The sequence below is a fragment of the Thermobia domestica genome, chromosome 15 (assembly GCF_964235325.1).
Source record: "Thermobia domestica chromosome 15, izTheDome1.hap1.1, whole genome shotgun sequence".
NCBI classification, from domain to species: Eukaryota; Metazoa; Arthropoda; class Insecta; order Zygentoma; family Lepismatidae; genus Thermobia; species Thermobia domestica.
In genome coordinates this window covers 137,636,385-137,652,890 of record NC_137468.1, presented here as the reverse complement: position 1 = coordinate 137,652,890, position 16,506 = coordinate 137,636,385, and the positions used below count along the sequence as shown (strand labels likewise).

The 16,506-nt window shown below is 38.3% G+C and overlaps 1 long non-coding RNA gene across 1 annotated transcript in view; it reads left to right on the top strand.

Annotated features, from left to right (window-relative positions):
- Nucleotides 1-291: 291 nt before the first annotated feature.
- The window catches only part of LOC145671911 (uncharacterized), a 47,629-nt gene continuing 31,414 nt past the window's right edge, over nucleotides 292-16,506 (top strand). Inside the window, exon 1 of the long non-coding RNA XR_014128573.1 lies at nucleotides 292-416. This is a non-coding gene — a long non-coding RNA (uncharacterized LOC145671911). The remainder of the gene's footprint in view (nucleotides 417-16,506) is intronic.

Genomic DNA, 16,506 nt, shown 5'->3' with positions numbered 1-16,506 from the left:
TATACTTATAGGATGGTTAACCAATTAAGTGAGGGTAGCATACGTTGATTGAAAGAGTGGAGTATAACGTCCCTTTTTAAATATGAAGACTACGTAAAATGGGCCTTAGGATTTAAAGTTGGATCCTAACCACTCCTAAAGTTTATGTTCCAGGCAAGCTTCCGTACTGGGAATCGAACCTAGGATCAGAAAACACGCGTTGTCACTTGGCCACAAAGGACACAAGGAGCATTAGGTTTGCAAAGTTTACGAAGGAAGATACCATGATTTAAAAAAAAAAAAAAGAAGAAGAAAGAAAACAAAGAAAGAAAAAGGAAAATGGGTGGTAAACTATAATTTAAGTTAATGACATTTTCATTCATACAGTATCAAGATATTACTTAAGGGAATTAATAGCACGTCTCCTCGTAGTCAAGGTAAGTAACTAATAATTTCGAAAATTAATGACAATGTTCTGCTCTTAACAGCCCGATACAAGATACATACATAGTCTGACAATGTGATTAATCCGTGCATCGTATGGATTTTTTTCTTTCTTTTATTGCAGTTACATACACATTGTACTTCCTGAATCAGAACCAGTGATGTTTAACGGCAGAGGTATCATGTATTGTGTTTGACCACTTCCCTTAATTTGTAACAACCTAGCACAACAAACAACAAAGTAGCAAATGAGTTATCATGAACTGATGAAATTGAATGGATGTATTCAATTTCAGTGTTCATTTTCAACCAATGTTTTACACTAGTTATCATCGCCAACCATGCCCGTTCATTATTTACTCATAGACTAGTCACTGGTAAACACACCTGTTGATGACGAATAAATGATGGAAGTGGGAGTGTGTGGGTCACGTACGTCCGGGCTTGTCATAAGATTTTTTCATCGAAAGTGACGTCACTCTGAGGTCCGCGGAATACCTGATAGGATTCCGAAAGAACTCAATAGGATAGAAGTTGTTACTTAGGAACAAAGTAGAACCAATCCCTGTATCATATGTAGTAGAATTAATAACACATTTTTCCTTCGCTCCTCTTTCCCTCTCTCTCTCTCTCTCTCTCTCTCTCTTTTTTTTTTTTAAATTTCTTTGCCTTCTTCGCTGTTGGTGTCAAGGTCACGTTAGTTGTCAAATACTTTCCCATCTGAGCAGGCTTAGGATTATCAAGTATAGGACTAGTCATAAATTTCGAAGAATCTCGTTGCGTTTATTTGGAGCCTTCTGAGGCAATAGCGGCTTCGTAACTTTTATAAAGTTAACGAGACACATCAAACTTTTTCCAAAAATTTTAATAAGGGACTGCACTGGAACACTATTTGCTGAAGGATGTACTCTGTACAAGACTGTATGTAATTGCAATTTAATTTATCTTACTTCCAGTGGAAGGCGAAACCGTTGGATAATTCCCTTCGGCTTTACTCTTTCCAGGACTATGTCTGGAAGAACTTCTGCATTCAGTAGACCAGTGGTTCCCAAACGTTTGTGGCTGACGACACATCTCACTGAACGTCCGCGACATCACGACTTACTTGTTTGATTTTTTAAAAAATTTTAACATAATACATTATAATATTTAGTGTAAGCCCATACTAGTTTCTATAAAGTAGTTACTCTATGTGGATTTTGTAGAACTGACAATGAAACCGTCTCAACCTCGAATTGGACGAAATTTTGTATAGATACTAATTTGAGATCGGTGAATAACGAGAGAATAGTCATTCGATTCGCTTTTGCATACTTTACGAAATATACAGGGTGATGCAAAACAGAATGCAACATAAGACAACTATGTAATCCGAGTCCGAATTGGACGAAATTTCATATAGATACTAACTTGAGGTCGGTGAATAACGTTGTAATAGTAATTCAAATCGCTTTTGCGTACTTTACGACATACAGAGGGTGATGCAAAACAGAATTCAACATAAGACAACTATGTAATTCAAGTTCAAATTGGACGAAATTTCGTATAGATATTAATTTGAGGTTGGTGAATAACGTGGGAATAGCCATTCGATTCGCTTTTGAATACTTTGCAAGATATGCAGGATGATGCGAAAGTAAAATAACATAGAAGGATTCTGTAATTTACCGGTATAGAACGATGAAAGCCCACACGTGGATACCAAAATGAATATGCGGAATCTCGTGGTTATAATGAGGAACGCAGTGGCGTCGCAGGAAAATCTCCCGTTGAGTAAAGGGGGTTCCACATGAAAATGAAAGAAGAAACAATGTTCGATGTTGAGATCCTGGAAAGAAGTACAAGTCTTTGAGGACATATGTCCCTGAAATCGCACCGTTTACCAATTGAAGTAGCACCTTGGAATTCTAACATTAGAAGGGAAACTGGGTTCCAACGACTTTAAACAGTAATAGACAAAGTTTGGCAACAGAATAAGCCCAACTAACATGTTCGCTTGCGGCACGCCGCGCCTTGCTTCTTGTCAATGTCCCTTGCTGTGAATGTCAGAATGTCATTCTGCACACACGATTCAAATATAGTAAGTCTCTCTCTTACCCACGAACAGCAGATTCATACGCCAGGCTAATGCAAGTACATTCGAAATCACCGTTGGAGATGTGCACGCAGATCACGTGATGCAGTACAGTACAATAGGCATAATTATCGTTTTCAAATTCCTCGACAAATGATTTTGGACTGAAGAATAACATGAATTCCTTGCTTTCAGTCAGCATTTAGTTTCTTCATGGACATAATTTTGGTCTGTTAATTCATCCTACTGTAGATATTTGAAAGTATCCACTTTGTCGAAAATATTATTTGATAATCTAAGCTATCCATAATTTATTACGGTCACGGCGAACTCCTATATATTTAATTTTCTGTTAATTTACTTCTATACTTTTGTCCTGCCGACGTTTAATAAAACTGCACTTATTTCTATTGTCCTCCCATCAACCCCCATGGCCGGTCCCAAGCACGTGCTGAGAAAGGGGGACGGACCCCCTCAATTTAGGCCAGATCACATGCCTCGTGGTGGGCTGGTCGTCTGTGAGGGGGAGATAGGGCGGTCTCGTGGAAATCCGGCGTAGTAGTGACTCATGCTGCACGTCCCTGAGCGAGACTACAACCTACCGGCGGAGGTGAGCCTTCGGGTATCCTCCGAAATGGGCGACTAACTCGTGCCATTGTATCTGTAAGAGTATGTGTGACCTCGTCACGTCCTCAGCGAGGTAAGTGGTCTTTGGCTCCCGCCCCTACCGGCGGAGGTGAGCCCTCGGGTATCCTTCGAAGTGGGCAACTAGGCCGTGCCCTTGGATCCGGGAGATAAGGCTGCATGGTACCCCAACACGCTAAAAAGAGTGGGTAGCTGGTGTGTCCAGGAGTGTAGGCGGATCCAGCGCCCTACCGGGAGGATGATGAAGGTACTGCCATCAAAGAGAGTGTAATGCGTTCTCTTGGATCCGGGATGGGATACTTAGTATCCTAACGCATACTCGTACTTTAGGAGCGCAGAGGAAGTGGGTCACTCCTTCGTCCCAGGCTTGCGCGTTCACTGGGTGTAGGAGCCACGACCCTATCAGGGGAGTCGCCGCTCCCAAATGGCCATTGTCTTTAAAGGTAGACAGTCTATATAAGCCATTGGGTCTGGTAATGTACGGTTGACCTCTCACGTAAGAAGAGGTAGTTCTGTATTGTTTGAACGACCCTACCGAAGGAAGGGTGTGGGTGTCCCTTCTAATGGTGGTTTACACGTATCATTGGGATTCGGACAAGTAGCTCAACTACAACGTGTACGTGATACCTAAACACGTTAAAGATAGGTAGCCCCGTATTGTCTGGGCGGGTCTACCAGGGGAGACACGGTTTCCAAATGACAATGTCTACCTCGAGCAAACGGTCTACATAAGTCATTAACTAACTAACTAACTAACTCTATGGCCTATGGAACCCGGAGGTTCAATGCCGCGTTCACAAAAGCTCTCCACTGATTTCTATCCTTAGCTAACTGCATCCAGTTGCTACTTTGTATTCCAATCTCTGCGAGATCCATCTTAATATTGTCCTCCCATCTACACCTAGGTCTTCTTAATGGTCGTTTTCCGATTGGTCTTCGAGTCAAGACTTTGAAAGCGTTTCTACTTTCTTTCATTCTAGCTACATGACCTGCCCATCTAAGCCTCCTAGACTTGACGACCCTAACGATGTTGGATAAACCGTATAAATTATGTAGTTCCTCGTTATGAAGTTTCCGCCATTCCCCATTCCCGTTCCTCTTGGGTCCGAATATTTGTCTCAGGATCTTGTTCTCAAATACTTTCAGTCTATGTTTTTCCCGCAGAGTAAGCGACCATGTTTCGCAACCATACAGAACAACAGGCATGATTATCGTTTTGTATATTTTAAAGGAGCAGTTCGACTTAGAAATGCATTTTTTACAATTTATTTCCATTTGTAGAGTTGATAATTCTAAAAGGAATGGTGTTTGTTTGATCGCGATACGTTCAGTCGTTAGCGAGTAACAGAGGAAGAAAGATTTTGTGATGACGTCATAGGTGGGCAAGAAGCGAGAGCAGGCTTACATACTTCACAGTGCCAAGCATTTCGTTTGTGAGAGGTGCGGTGGCACGTCCTAAGTGTGGTTTCCTTTTTCAGAACTGATTGCAAACACTTACAAATATCATCTGCATGTAGAAAATGATATCTGATGGTGGGCTGTACAAACGCTTTTATAATATTATAAAACGTATCCTATAAAGCATGAGTTCAGCGTTTCAAAAAAAAAAAATCGAAACCAATATGTAAATAGATGGCGGACGAGATTGCTGCAACACCTAAGTACCTTTTCTTTAATCATTCTTTCGATTCCCAAACATAAGTATGTTCATTTTCACGTTTTGTTGCAATTTTTAACGCTGACCCTATAATTTTGTGGTTCAAGGTATGTACAGGAGCGTAACATATGAGGCAAAAATGAAATAACATCTGTAAAGTTTGCCAGAATACGAAAAACACTTCACCGGTTAAATTTCTTTTATTCTCATAGCTGTCCGCGGAACAACTCTCATCACCCGTTTCATCATCATTGTCACATGATACAGAGAAATTAAACGATGGTTCAATGTCTTGAGGAACAGTCATCGTCACTGATTCCTTCTACAAGGCGGTATATTTCACTCCATAATTCACATTGTATAGCTTATTTCTAAAGCAGTATCTTTAGAATCATAAGTGACATCGTCTCTATTACCCTCTAATGCCTCGTCTTGACTACAACCATCAATTGCGTCTTGTACCATATTTGTACGTTGGTAACTGGACATAGATCGGTGCTTGTTCAATGGCTCGGATTTTAAACCTTTCAATAATATACTTCGAACAGTATTCTTTCTCAGTTTGCGTGTAAATAATTCTCCTGGCAATAGCCAGAAGTGCATCTAGACGCTAAAAGCTCAGGGGGGGGGGAGTCAGAACCCAGAATATGATATGTATATCATGTTTACTAAAAACTTTCAAAAATATCTAAATAATAGCTTAAATCAATTTTGTCACTCAAAAACTGGAATGCCTAGGCCCCCGGCCCCAGCCTAGATCCGCCACTGGCATTAACTTTTCTTTCAGTAAACTTGACTTCTCGAAGGCCGGCTCTTCAAGATGTTTGGAACACGGGTGATTTTATTTGGTACATTTTTTTCCCATTGATTTTCTTGGGCCATAATTTATATCGATCTGATGATTTCTCACGACTTAGACACGTAAGAAAAGATACTTTACGTCCTCAGCTTCAATTGCACAAGAATTACAACCGAAAACACAGCAGGTGTTAGGCATTTCTACTTCATTTCACAGACACAGCACGCGCTATACTAACACATGTTTTCTACTTCACACTAGTGTTTCTTTCAGGGAAAAAAATCCGGGGGGGGGGAGGGCAAGGGACACTTAGTATTCGGAGAGGCACATTATTTTTACACAGTATTATTATATTTATTACATTATAGACGTATTATTTTGGTCTCCTCCGGGGGAATCTCTCAGAGCTCCGGGAGACAGTGCCACCCTAAAAACATGTCTGGAAGAAACATTATTTCGCACAACAAACGTAATTACTGCTCTCTACTCTTTTTTTATACTAATGCTATAGGAAAAACAACTAACAAAGACTTCCCTCAAGAATTCAACACACAGCAAGACTGCTAACAAATCCAAAACACAATCTATTAAATCCAATGCACTATTAAAGGTTTATCAGCTGCGTACAAGGGAGTGGTTGCTGACTCACATTGAGTTTCTCACGTATCCCACCAATGACGTCACGATTTACGATTCATCAAAAACAAATGCCTGTAGAAGCTGAACGAGACGGCCTATCAAGATATAAAAAAATACGGGTCTCTTATTTTTTGTTTCTCTTTCTATTGCACCAAACTTGTTTTTAAGTCGAACTGCTCCTTTAAGCTTCAAATTCCTCGACAGAATTCGCGACGACAAGAGACTTTGAACCGAATAGTAACACGAATTCCCTGCTTTTAATCGACATTTAATTTCTTCGTGAGTATGATTTTCCTCTGTTAATATAGATCCGAGATAGTTGAAACTATCCATTTTATCAAAAGTATTATTTAATATTTTAACACATCCATAATTTGCTGTATTACGGTCCCGACGCACTTCCATGTATTTAGTTTTCTCTGGATTTACTTCTAAACCCATGTCTCTGCAAGCGTTTAATAAGATCTCTGCATTTCTTTCTATTGTTCTCCTATCATCCCCTATTAAATTTACATCATCAGCATATGACATAACCTGGTTAATACCGTTGAACTCTAGGCCCTGGTTGCTATCTTTGATTTTCCTCATAGCGTATTCCAGAACAAAGTTAAATAATAATGGCGACAACGCATCTCCTTGTTTCACGCCATTTTCGACGTGAAAGCTCGTGTACAAAAATTTTCCTACCCGGACTTTACTTTGGGATTCATTTAAACATATCTTAATTAATCTAATTAGCTTTCTCGATATTCCAAGTTCTGTAAGAACGTTGTATAATGTTTCTCTCCTAATCGAGTCGTACGATTTTCTAAAATCAGTAAACAGTTGATGTACCGAGGTATTGTATTCCCACTTTTTTTCGAGTATTTGGCGAATGGTAAATATTTGGTCGATACTTGATCGATTTCGTCTAAATCCGCACTGATAATCTCCAATAATTTCATCTGCATATGGGGTCAATCTTACTAGAGTATTTGAAAGGATTTTATAGGATGTTGACAGAAGAGAAATGCCTCGATAATTATTACAGTCAGTTTTCTCGCCTTTCTTGTGAATTGGAACAATGATTGATTCTTTCCACTGTTGTGGTAATTCTTCTTTGCTCCAGATAAGGAGAATGAGTTTGTGTATCTTGTTCCACAATTTTTCGCCTCCAGCTAAAATTAACTCAGCCGGAATTTCATCTACACCCGGAGATTTGTGTTTCTTTAATTTCTTTATAGCGGTTTCTACTTCTATTTGGTTGGGTTCTGGAATATACGGTTCTGCGGTGTGTACCTCCTTTTCTCCACGCACACTAGTTTTTGGTTGCGTGTTAAGCAAATGGTCAAAGAAATCTTTCCACCTATTTAAGATGCTATCCGTATCAGTGAGAACTGTACCGTCAGATTTCTTTAATATATAAGCACGAGGTTGATAGCCTTTCTTAAATTCACTGATCCCCCTATACATGTCCCGGATGTTTTTATTTTTACTATTATCTTCAAGTTCCTTAATTTTAGATTTCAAAAAATCGAGTTTCTTTGTTCTAAAAGTTTTGGAAGTTTCCCGCCTGATATCTGCGAAATTTTGTGTAGTTATTTCATTCGGATTTTGTAGCCAGCGTAATTTTGCCTGTTTTCTCTTCTCTGCTAGTTTAATGCATTCCTGGTCGAACCATGGTTTGTTCCTACGTATTTCCGCGTGTCCCAAATTTTCTTTTGCTGAAATTTTAATGCTATCTCTAATTTCAATCCAGGTGTCCTCAACACTAGTGCACTCCGAATCTTCTAAAGCCGAGAATCTATTCGAAACTTCAATCTGGTATTCCTCTCTTACCTGGCTCTCTTCTAATTTCTTTAAATTGATTCTCTCCGTTTTCGGACATTGAAACTTACCTTTATTCAACGATAATCTCTCTCGTATTATCGCTGCTATCAGATAGTGATCAGTGTCACAATCAGCCCCTCTAAACGACCGGATATCAATTATGCTAAATTGCCTTCTTCTATCTACTAAAATGTGATCAATTTGATTATGTGTTTTTCCGTCTGGTGATGTCCAAGTGTATTTATGAGCGTAGCGATGTGGGAATTTTGTACTCTTCATGATTAGGTTTTTGGGTGTTGCAAAATTCACGAGTCTAACACCATTGTCATTACTTTCCTTATGCTACATCAGTCATTGGCTCTGGTAATGTACGGCGTACCTCTACCGTAATTAGAGGAAGTCCCGTATTGCTTGGACGATCCTATCGGGGGGGGGGGGAGAGTGTCGGATTCCTGCCTGCCGGGGGACCAAACGGAGGGTGGGGAAGGACCAAACCCAGGAATCTGGGTAACGGTTCTGATCCCGCTAAAGGGAGGAAAATCTGTAGGATATGGGTCCGCACCAAACTCAAATAGTGACTTAACACGTGCCATTGGGCCCGGGATGAGATACGGGAGTATCTCGACGTGTGCGTGGTACTTCTACACGACAAGGCGGTTGCCAGTTGAATGATAGAGGTAGGCAGGGCCGGGATTGAACAAGCCCCCTCGAGCATTGCCTGGGGCGCCGGATTGGGTTGGACTCTGCCAGTCTGTGGTCATACCGTGGGATTCGGTAGCTTGTGGGAGCCAATCCCAGGAATCTGGGTAACGGTGAACTCGGGCAAGAGGTGAGCTTTCCTTATAAAGCTCGGCCGCCATGCCTGCAGAGCATGGTAGGACTGGCTCGCTAGCAGTCTGCCTCAACCAATAGGTTAACTGGTAGGCACTAAGGACTTCGGTCTGGCCGCGCAGTGGGCGTATCCCACTCCCTCAGAGAATGGGGGTTACATCGCTTAGGGGGATCAGGATTAGGGGGCAAATCCTGACGGTGCACCATGTGCACGAGGATACAATACCAGTATCGAGGAACTACGGGCGGGGTGCCTTGTTTGGCGGAACCAGTCCATCAAACAGACCGAACGGTCGCGGGCATGCTATCCATGCATACAACTAAGCGTGGCAGTAGTAGACCACTAGCATCAACGTGCCCTCACATCATTCTCTTTCAGCCTTTCTACATGTCCCGCATATTTTTGTATCTTCAAGTTCAATAACTATAGCTCTCAAAAAATCACGTTTCTTTATTCTAAAGGTTTTTGAAGTTTCCCACTTGATATCAAAATTTTGTACAGTTCTATCGTTCGGATTTTGTAGCCAACACAGTTTTGTCTTTCTCTTTTCTGCTAGTTTAATGCATTCCTGGTCGAACCATGATTTGTTCCTACCTATTTCCGCGTGCCCCAATTTGTCTTTTGCTGAAATTTTGTTATCCCTAGTTTTAACGTAAGTATCCTCAATACTAATGCATTTCAAGTTTTCAAATACCGAGAATCTATTTACACTTCAATCTGGTATTCTCCTCTCCCTGACCTTCCCCTAATTTCTTTAAATTAAACCTCTCCATTTCCAGATACTGAAGATTTTTTTCGACGTTAATCTCTCTCTTATAAACGCTGTTACCAGGTAGTAATCAGTTACGCAATCAGCTCTTCTAAAAGACAACATCAACCATGCTAGATTGTCTTTGATACTCTCTCTATTGCAATCGCTGCTATAGTGCTACAGTCAGTTCCTCTAAACCAGTGGTTCTCAACCTAATTCCTATCACGACCCCCATTTTTATCACATCGTCTTGCCAGCGATCCCCTTATAATTTTTGGTTTGTAATAAGCTTGTGTGGGATTTTTAATACACCTATTGCGAAGATCTCACGTTCTCCATCTATATCTATAATAGTAGAATCCATTTCTTGTATATGTGGATATAGTAACTTTCCTAAAAGCGAATGGATTACAAACCAAATTTGGTCAGTTCATTCATATTACAAATATCGAATCCGATCCGTCATACGGTTTCAAAATGGAGGCCGTTTGAAAATTTTAAAACATCATAACTCCCTTTGTTTTGGGTCATATGACAGAAAAATAAAGTGACTTCTAATTTTGATTTAAAAAAACTTGGACAGTTGTTAAAAAAAGTTATTTGTATTTTAAATGACTTGATAATGTGCGTCACGAAGATTAAACCGGACATTGCCGCACTAGTGAAATCAAGCAATGCTCAGCTATTTCATTAACTTTCAATTTTAATTGTATTTCAATATGCAGGTTTTGTTGCATTTGCATTTTTCTGGTATTTCAATATCTAGTTCTCATTACTTTCATATAGTACCTCTTTCATTTAAATTGATTTCTAAACAACTGTACATCTGTTGAAAATGTTTAGTAGGCCTACACTTATCTTTTGTTGTTCTTAACAGTACGTATAAAAATAAAAATACGTCTATCAGAACAAAATTCAAAATAATATTTAAAAATATTTCTCGGTATTAGATTCTACGGTAATTATATTTATCTCTTCCGCTTATCTTCGCGACCCCAATGAAACCCTCTGGCGACTCCTAGGTTGAGAAACCTTGCTCTAAACGACTCAATATTAATCATGCTAGATTGTCTTCTTATATCTACTAAAATGTGATCAATTTGATTTATCATAAATTGTTTCATCTTGTGAGTTCCATGGTTTGAAAATATCCACTCGTCCTACCTTCGCATTGAAATACCCTAACAGAATTTTCATATTGCGGTATTTGGTGAGATATCCGTTATATTTCTTTGTAAAAACTGTCCTTTATATCGTCATCCTTGTCTTCTGTTGAGGCATGTGCATTTAGAGTAATAATATCGCACCACCAACCCTGAAGATTATACTATTAACAAGTTTAACATGGTTAATTGTTGATATTATTATTTTCTGAACGAGAAACCCTGTTCCTATTTCATGACTTTTATTTCCTTCCCCATAAAATAAATTGTGAAATTTCCGGTGTGAAGTGCTCCGTTTCCTTCCGATCTACAGTACGTTTGTTTTATCTTGGCATGCTTCCCGCGTAAAGGATGGATCTGTCTGCAACGCGTTCTTGCCACGACGCAGCGCAGTTAAGTTGCGAGTTACAATACGCTAGGAAACACAGCAAAACACTACAACACTCACAAGTCTCTGTAGCACACTTGTTAGTGTGTGGCAACTAAGCACTTCAAACACTCACTAAATAGCAATGACCTCATTTGATGGGCTGACAACTAACGTCACCTACACCACAAAACCAGTAAGACGGCTATTGGATTAAAACGTTCACGTCAGTGCTAGCAGAAAGTACTTTAAAAAGCCAACCAAGTACACTAGCCTAGAAGCGTGCCAAGATAAAACAAACGTACTCTAACTTCCTACCAGGTTCATCCTAACTCACTTGTCACGGCCTTTAATGTGCCCATCTCATTAAAGTTCTTGTATTTCATGTTTTAAATCTTACGTCCATTTTGCTTTGGTCAGGTTGTACCAAGCTATCAGCTCTGGACCGAAGCTTTTGTGAATGTTTTTGAATAAACGGTCCGCCATGTTTGTTTACATCGCGCGTGCTGCTTCCATCGGTTAATGATTAAACTGGGTGAAGCAGACGATGTAAAAGCTTAATAAATACTTTATATTCTGGAATTATTTTCAACACAAAATAATTTTTGTAGAATGTTAAGGAACGTTAGTATTTGTTAAGGCTACATCCTTGCTTGCTCTTCACGCCCCCTCCCCCAGACAAACCATTGCTTTAGTATAGTATACATTCATATACATGACCTAATGACAATTAGATTTTCTCAATGGGAGGCAGATGATTATCATTACATATCACAACCAACCCTTTTAATGATTAGCACTGAGACTTTTTAAAAAACATGATATGCGTAGAGAAATTTTGGGAACGTGACCTTGTCTGTCAATCTACTAGTCTGTATGATATATGCCATACCTTACACGCTGCATTCTTGTAACTTAACACCCACTCTCCACGCCTGGTACTGCTTTCGAACAATTAGGTCAGTGCTGCCACCTTTGTTTGTTGCCAATGATGGTTGGTTTCAAAAACACAAAATTCATGTATTCATATTAATACTAACTGTAGCTCTTAATTCAGGGGCTCATAGCCGCAATAATTAATAATAATAATAATAATAATAATAATAATAATAATAATAATAATAATAATAATAATAATAATAATAATAACATGACATTTGAGTATATGTCATGCCAACCCCATCTTGTCAGGATTAATGCTATCAATCTACGTAAGATCGATAGTATTATTTTTCATTTTCTTGTTATAGCCGTTTGATAATTTGCGAAACTAATCACTCCGGAAAATCTGTTACATAATGAAATGGAGAAGACAATAGGTAGGAATGATTATTGCTAACTTATTTGAAAGATCCAATACAATGCTATGTAAATGTTTAATAAGCTACAGAAATATTAAGTTCCTTAGCAATTGTAGAATACTATCGATCAAGTAATCTTGTCGCACAGTAGGCATCAAGCTACTTTTATAATAATAATAATAATAATAATAATAATAATAATAATAATAATAATAATAATAATAGCAGCAGCAGCTTTAAAATTCGCCAGTGTAGGCATGTGCCTATATTGTTTCGAGAACGTATGCCTGACTTTTCTGTTGCAATACGTTATTTCACTAATAAACTGACAGCTACTTCACTGAAAAATGCAGCCAGAATATTCATTTGAACACACAGGGTGCCCAGAGCATAAGGGATTCTATTTGTCAGAGTTGTGAAAAAAATAGACAAAGTTTGTACGTTCCATTAAATACATGGAAAAGTTAATAAAATATATCCAAAAAGACCAAGACTGGACTTAAATCTTTTGCGTAATAAGAACTCCATATTTCCAAGTATAATAATATACAGTGGGGCAGGCGCGGATCCAAGGGGGGCTATAGGAGCTATAGCCCCCCTTGCCGCTCAGGTATACACTGGATAAAATGGGTTTCAATCCTGGATAAAGGTGCAAACTATGGTTTAACATCTCCCTTGATCATATCATGGATCCGCCACTGCAGTGGGGCATCGATAACTCGAAGCTGAATGGAATAGATAAAAATTCAAGTTATCGAGTTTTTCGAGTAATCAAGGTTTTTGACTTATGAAGGTGGTCACAACAAAAATTCGAGATATCGAGGTTCCGGGTTTCTCATAACAATGACTATATAACCTCTATAACTCGAAGTTTTATTCATTTAAACTCTATAATTTGAAATTGTGAAAGTTCCTTAAATTAAATAACATGACAAGTAAAAATAAAATACTAGACATGAGTCAAACACAATTACAGTACGCATTTGCAACAATGACAGAACTAGTAACAATGACAATTACGTAAAAGCATAGAGCTACAACTTCGAGTTATCGAGAGCACATCAAGAAAATTCGACTTCTCGAGGTAAACTTCGACTTGTAGAGGTCTGCAGATACGAAAGTTCGAGTTACCGAATTAAAAAAATATATATGATTTTGAAATTCTTAGAATTCGACTTATCGAGGTAGTAATTTTTAAACATTCGAGTTACAGAGGTTATTTTAATATTGAGTGTTATGGAGAGTTCAAGGGAATGTGAAAAAATTCTAGTTATCAAGGAATTCGAGTTATCCAGGTCCAATTAAATCAATATATTTCCAATTGTAACCGATGTATTAATGCATTTCATGAGAAATGTATTTAGTACGTACATATTTGATCCAGGTTAACGTGTTCTAGGTTAACCGAAAGTACTAGCAAATTTCAACTACTTCCGGTTTTGTTAGTTTTTTTACGGCTTGTTTTCAGACGCTAAATCGATTAAAAAAACTCTTTTCTCTATTAACATTTTTGTTCCATAGCGACCAACGTTGAAACTGGAAACGGTTGTTTTCTACCACTTCCGGTTTGAATAGAAGGTTAACGAAGAAGATGTGATCTTTTCTGGCGGATCTGAATCAACTGCAAAAAAATACCTTCTCGATATCTTGTTTTTTCGTTTCTGTTCTATTGAAATCAGTATTGAAAGCTAAAATACTAGTAAATTTCAGCCAGTTACGGTTTTGGTAGAATATTGGTGGTGATAATGACATGTTCTTTCGAGACTGAATAGATTGCAATAAACCGCATCTCGTTATCTGTTACCGTTTTTGTTTTATATCGATAAATTGAAACCGGAAATGGTGGATTTCTACCACTTCCGGTTTGACGATGTTAACGAAGGAAAAGAAGCCTACTCTTGATGTACTGAATAGATTGCAAGAAATGCCTTCTCGGTATCTTCTGTCGTTTTTAGTCTATAGAAATCAGTATTGGAACCGGAAGTAATAACAAATTTGAACCACTTCTGGCATCGGTAAAGTGTTGCGGGTAGTCATAACATGCCTTCAGACACTTGTTTGCAAAGAAAAGGTCATCTCTCTGCCTGTTACCATTTTCGTTCTACGGCGAAAAATGTCGAAACAGGAAATGGTTCATTTGTACCATTTCCGGTCTGAATAGATGGATAACGGAGGAGATGGAACGTACTCTAGGGATACTGAATCGATCGTAAGAAATTGCTTCTCGATATTTTCTACCGTTTTTGCTCTACATAAATCAGTAATGAAACCGGAAATAATAGTAAATTTGAATCACTTCCGGTTTCGGTAAAGTATTGCAAGAAGTTTAGATTATGCTGTTTTGAGATGCTAAATCGTTTGAAAAAAAAAACCCTTCTCTCTATGTTAACCATTTTTGCTCTACGGTGAAAAATATTGAAGCAGGAAATGGCTAATTTCAATCACTTCTGGTTTGAAACTGAATAGGAGGTTAACAAAGGAGATTTAAAAACTCATTCTGGAGAGACTGAATCTATTGAAAAAAAAAAAAAAAAAAAAAAACTCTATATGTCTTTCCGTTTTTCCTCTGATACCGACAGACAGAGAACGGACGGACATAGTAGTTCTATAATACTTCCGACACTACGCATAGCGTAGTTTGGAATTAAAAAAAAAAAAAAAAAAAAAGTATTTGTAATAGTTTGAAATCTAATCAATGATTACATATATGAACTTGGAAAAGAGATGGAGCTTCTAACAACCTCTAGTCGGAATGTCCCAGGATAAATTTGTGGAGATACTGCTGTCTGGAACACTTCTCTAATAAATGTATTTGACGTAATTAAAGTAAGCTCAGAAGAAACTATTTGGATAGTTAATATTACTGCTGTTTGTACTATTAGAACCAAATTTCAAGACAACAATCCTTCATTCAAAGACACGTGCTCTAGTAACCTTCGGTTCAACCAATTATGACACACTAAAATATATTCAAAATGAGCGAATGCAAGTAATTAAAAAAAACTGCAATTAACCTTGTGCATTGCTGACAAGGCCGTTACGATGAATTTCCGTTTACATTTTCTGCAGCCGAAGGAAAAGGAAGGCGTTTTACCTTCGTAAGCTGTTTGGTTGAAGCATTCTCTTGCGATTACAACCAACAGATGACGCATTTCCTCCTGCGGTAGGAATAAAACGAGGTAGATGGATTCGGATTTAAGTAGAATTCCGTTACTCATGGTGAGAATACTCCTAGTATGACTCAGACATACTGCAGAAAGTGTAGGAGCACTACGACCTCACCTTTTTTACTTATGTAAACCTGAAGAATTTTACTATCATTATTATCGATGCTCCAAATTTGTGAGAGTGTATAATGCTGCTCAGAGTACACTATTATAAAATTACAACTTCTCATAATTGTTCCAATTGTACAATTCTAAAATTGCAGAACTATTTTTAAAATCCTCAGGGGCGCGAAGTCGTATATCTACCACTTCCGGCTTTCAGATTTGATCCACATAGTTTGAAAGTTTATTGTCATTTAACAATGTGATACCACTCACTAGCTCATTTCTTAGGAACTCCTTAAAAGGTCTGGATCAAAACTGGCATTGATGAATTTACTTAGATGGAGTATGAAGTTTTCTTGAGTTTTTTCTTATAATTATTTTATAGTACATGTAGGATTATTTAAACAATGTTGTATCACGAATGGAATATCGCTGTATGATACATTACATTGTATTGGTGTGACCCTAAAATAAATACTATGTAATTTATTCAAAACACATGTAACATAACTTTTGGCGGCGGCTAGAGGGACCCCAACATGGCGGCTAAACTGGAGTAGGGTCCATTTTGCCCGACATTTTTAGTAGAGTGTTTTATTGTTTGTGTTACTTACTATTTATTACATGAATAACGTAAAATTTATGAAGTTGTTATCAGTATATGCCTATTATACACAAAGGTGATGTATCCTACTAAAAAAAAAATAGCGATTATAGTGGTAAGTGATACTAACCACCAGTAGTGATTTTGTTTCAGGGGGGCTTTGCTAACTT